The sequence below is a fragment of the Python bivittatus genome, unplaced genomic scaffold, assembly GCF_059951505.1.
Source record: "Python bivittatus isolate LINGU-HERP-01145 unplaced genomic scaffold, Pbiv_v1 ctg000270_np1212, whole genome shotgun sequence".
Taxonomy (NCBI): Eukaryota; Metazoa; Chordata; class Lepidosauria; order Squamata; family Pythonidae; genus Python; species Python bivittatus.
Window position 1 is genome coordinate 1,631,034 of NW_028277050.1, and position 5,520 is coordinate 1,636,553.

Sequence of the window (5,520 nt, forward strand, 5' to 3'; positions counted from 1 at the left end):
TCCTCACCGGAAAAGGGAGCAAGAAATCACTTCCGAGTTGAGGAGGTGGTGTTTGAGTTAATACTTCCGGGGTATTTCTGCGGAGGGTTGAGTTGCTTGTCAGCTTGCCGGAAGCGACGTGGTTTCTGGCCACCTTTAAGGGGGAGCGGATTTCTCACTTTCCTGGATTGATTGTTTGGTCTAAATATGAAGTAGGATCAATATATAGAGGCGAGGTAGAAATAGAGGTGCTTCCGTGGGCAGCTTCGTCAAGTATAGTTTAGCTCTTCCTCTTAATATTCTCTCATGCCAAAAGAAAAGTAAGTTTGTTACGCCTCCACCCTTCAAAGAAATAGGGGACAAAACCATGCTGGTCAAAATTCTAGTTGTTTTCCTATTTCCTGGCCAGTAATTTTGTTGGACTAGTTGACAATACTGGAATGTGTTTTTTAAGTACTATTTTTAAATTATTGACATTTAATGCAATTAAATAGCATTGAGTATTTACACTCACTTATTAAATTTTTATCCTGCCTTTATAAGTTATCCCGCGGATGGATGGACGGACAGACAGACAGACAGATAGATATAGTTATTTGGTGTTGAATCCATTATTACTATATACATTTAAACCCTTTATTAAATAACAGTAGTAACTAAAGACAATAATAGAAGGTTGTCATTCTTCAGATGGTAGTTGCTCTTGCTATGTCTAGTCCATCTGCTGCTACCTGAAGGTTACATGCAGATCATACTTTTCTTCCACCACCCTAGTGTGTAATATACCATCCAAGAACAGGTTGCCCAATTTTGTTTCTTTGGGGTTAGGATGTACAGTAGAAGCAACTGAACAATCTACAGTTCTAGATTTTTTTCACTGACAAGTGGATTTGGACAGTATGGAGTGGAAAATATTAACTCTGAAAGGAATACATGGTTCCTCTATTTGCTTGGCTGCAAAATTCATTGCTACTGAACTCTGTGAGCCTTACCATCACTTGTGCATGGAGTCACCATTATTGCTTTGCAAGACTGTATTTGCCCAGTTGTGCATCTCAGTGGAATGATACCTTCTGACCACTACTGATGATCACCATTTTATAGTGCTAAAACAGGAATGGAGTGGAAGGCAGGGTGTGGAGCTTTTGGCATCATCATATAAGGATCTTTTCTCTAGATTAGAAGAAGCAGTTTATTTAATATACTGTCTATGTTATATACTATACTAAAGTCTAACTTTTCCAGCAGTCTTCTTCCCAATAGTGGCCAGCCAGATGTTTTTAAGACTATTTTTGTTTCATAAGCAGAGAATGAAGGCAACACACCTGATCTTTATTTTGTCTCCAATATATTGGAAGTTTCAGAGTTTGAAGATTAGATTATATAAAAGTAGCAACCACCAATCCTTACATAGCCAAACTAGCACCACCCATATAAGAAATTGCAGGCTTGCAGGAGACTTGATGTTTGTAGAAATTCAGAAAACTATACAAAAGAGCTCAGTGAACATGGAATACTGATTGACCACAACCAAAACAGTGACACTACCACCTTCATGCTTGACAGTTGGTATGAGTTTCTCATTGTGGAATGTGGTGTTTGGTTGCTGTTAGACAGAAATCCATGTAGCTTAAAATGTTCCACTCTTGACTCACTTATCAACATTCCTCCAGAAATCTGAAGGGCTGTTTCATTTCCCCCCGCCCCAGGGGCAGGGGGAGGGGGCAAACTTGAGGCAAACATCAATGAGCAATGGCTTCTGGCTTACTCCTGTCTCATGAATTCCTTTTTTACTCAGTCATTTTTGAAGTTGAAGTCATGAATGATGATTTTTGCCAAGGCAAGAGAGGCTTACATATATCTGAACATTCTTTGTGACTTCATGGGCAATTTTTGTGCTGTGTTCTTGGAGTGATTTCAACAGGATGATCATTCTTGTGAAGAGTCGGTATTGTTCCAAATTATCTCCATTTTAGTACTATGTGTCTGACTGGATTTGTGGAGCCCCAGACCTTTAGAAATTGTTTGTAACCTTTACCAGACTGATAGGCATATGTGACATTTTACAGAAGCCCTCAACAATTTCTTTGGAGTTGGGCACAATGTGCCTCTAAAATATATGTGATGAGAACTTCACCATATGAGGAGAGCCAAAGATTTAAGTTATATATTGGCTATGCTCCTCAAATCAACCCTGGTTGTTTAATGAACTACTCATACAACTGGCCCTAGTTTTTTCTTTAACTGACTTGATTGGAGGGGAGGTGGATTTCTTTCATGCACATTGAATTACTTTTTAAAATTAATAAAATAAGCACCAAACTTTGGTGTCAATTGTTCATCCCAGACTCCCTCTGTATATCGTTGGACATGCATGAAGTTTTGATAACATTCAGTGGCAAAGAGATGTTGAAATTCAGAAAATCCAAAAGGGTACAAATACTTTTTCATAAAAGCTAGGGGCTATGACTACACTTATGGCAGTAAATTCCATGTGTTGTGAGAAGAAAACTCTTAATGTCCTGATAAAGATTTCTGGTTCTCTCTGGAAATAAAAATAGGTTCTGCTATACATTTTGCAGATTTCCTCAGGTTATCATTGTAATGACCTTTTTCTGATTTTAAACTCCCATGCGTGAGGTGAATATCAAAAGGAGAGAAAAGTTTAAACCTCCCCTTTCCAACCTAGTGGTTCTGATCCATATTAGGACTCCTTACATTTACTTCTAAAAAAAGGTAGAGAGGCAGCTGCCCTGTATGGATTAACATTTTGGCCCTGATTAAGTGCACATTCCATAACAATAGATATTGCACATAGAAGCCACTAGATGGTGACATTTATACAATGATAAAATCCTTAAATATAAATAACTGTGCAAGTCCTCTTTGACAAAGTAGTGAGAAGGGGCTTGCCTCCACTCCAGTGGCAGTTTATTTCATAACATAGGCCATGCTACTGAAAAAGTAGATTTGTTGATGCTTAACATTGCACCAAGTGCAGGTTCTACTAGTGATGTGTTTAAAAGTACAGGACAAACTGTGGAAATAGGCAGTTCTGCTAATACCTTGGGCCTAAGCCATATTAGATTTTCAACACTATTCTGAGTATTTTAGTTGCATTTGGAAATAAATAGTAATCAATGGATCTGCTTCAGCACAGAAGCTATGAAGGATCTTGAAAAGGTGCCCCCCACTAGCTGCAGAACAGTTTTCTGGGCCAATTTCAATTACTATACCACCTTCAAACATCTGCATGCAATTATCACTAGTGTTTTTGATCCTCACCTGAACAATAACAACTTCCTAATTCTAAGTATAGTCCCCTGGAATCAGCAACAACTCTGCCTTCTCCAGCTACAGTTTCAATTTCTTCTCCCAAGGGCAAAACATTAGAGCTCAGAGACAGAGATTCTTGAGGCATCCAACCATGAGCTTGTTGGAAGAGTACTTTGAATATTCAGACACCAAAGACTACCTGAACTCCGTATTTGATTGGAATATAACTTCTGCAGTCTTGCCCAGCAAATGACATTTTCTAATGATCATGATGGGTAATGAGCTTAATGAGTATATGATGAATACTCAGTCTAATTAATGAAGTACATATAATCGATCTGAATGCAGAGATACATGGAAATGCAACAGCAGGTTAAGGTGGATTAAAAAGATGTACTAGAAACCAGGAAAAGATCAAAGCATGGCTGATAGATAAAAGTACCAATAATTAGGATGTGAACTTCCATGGTCAAGGATGGCCCAAGAACAGCCAGAGTCCTGCATAAATTGTCTTCTAAATTGTAGCAATATTTCCTGACAAGATTGATGATAGTTGGTCAGAGTCCAACAATAATAGGAGACAAGTCCAACACTAAAATAGGAGATGAAGAGGAGCTCTGTATGTAAGCTGTGAGAACAGTGTGAATTGTGTAAGGGCTAGGGTTTACTGCATTTTGCGCATATCGATCATCTATTGGAGCTGAATCCTAGCAGTGGTATGGAACAGCCAAGAATGTGTAAGAGTGTACATGTGGTGTGTAAGAGTTTTTTTTTTCTCTTTTATAGCTAGCTATTTCATTTGCTGCTGTTTGGCTGTTACTGCTATTGCTGTTGCTTCCACTTTGGGAAATCTTTCTGAAATCAAAGATCTACAAGACAGTTTGGTTAATTATCTGATTACTAATTTGGATAACTTCTTTGCTTATATTGGTTGATCAGCAATGTGTACCTCTAATTAATTGTGCTGGAACTGAGAAATTTAATAAAGGGACAATTGTTTCAAGCTATGATATAATAAACCTATACAATTACTGTACTGTGATTCTGTGCATAGAGGACAAAGGTCCTGAGAACAAAGGAAATAATGGCTTCAAATAATGTCAAATAATACAGGAGACAGGATGGAACTTTGTGGATGCCAGATTTCAAGTTATTAATTCAAAAGATATTGTTATAAACAGTATGACCAAGCTAATGACAACAGATAGAACAATCAGCCTTAGAATTGACAATGAAAATATTGAAATGGTGGATAAGCTTCTGCCTTTTAAGATCAACCATCAACAGTAAAGGAACAAGCAGTCAAGAAATATGCTGCAGACTAGCACTTGGTAGAGCAGCCATGAAGGTCTTGGAAAAGATATTCAAATACCACAATGTGTCTATACCTACAAAGATCAGAATCATGTAAGCCATGGTATTCCTTGTGACGCTCTATGGAAGTGAAGGTTGGACTTTAAAGAAGCAGGATAGGAAGAGTATTGACGCCTTTGAACTTTGGTGTTGGAGAAGACTCCTGAGAATACAGTGGACAGCCAAGAAAGGATGGAACTATCGCAATGCTATAGCTTGATTCAGATGTTACAAAAACAATATAGTTTCCCTCTTTCCTGAAATCACATTGATGACATCAACTCAGGAGAAGCACCCACATATCTGTGAGGATATCTCTGCCACAGAGGATATCTGTTTGCATTTACAACTCTACCTGTATTAATTTCCACATGTGTTTGAACCCTGCATTACCAGGATCCTTGCTTGCACAGAAGCCTGTTCATGAACAGCTGTATATGCAAAATCTCTACTCTTGGAGATATGGATATCTGAAAATGTTATGGGTTAGGGATTCTTTAATTACCTAGGTGCTATTGAGTCTGGTTTGAATTCTGATGATGGTATGGATAAATGATTGCTATCTTGACATGTCTTAACTTGTGGTTCTTTCAATGACATTCTGGTCATCTCTTTAATCCTATCCATCCTTCTTATTCATTGCCTTTCCCTTATTTTATTTATATCAGCCTTGCTAAGTATAGTCCATCATGAGAAGTAGTCTCATAAGATGATGTTGGGGAATTTGTGCCCCTCTCCATATTTGGGTGAAAGTCAATAACAAGCTTCGGCTGAAGCATCAGCAGTATGCTATATAAATATGAAATACATATACTGTACATACATATTCAATTGCTGAGCCTCTTATGTATTTATCCCAGAGAGTATGTGAAACCCTTGACAGGTGTGTGGATATTATTTTGGGATGGATGA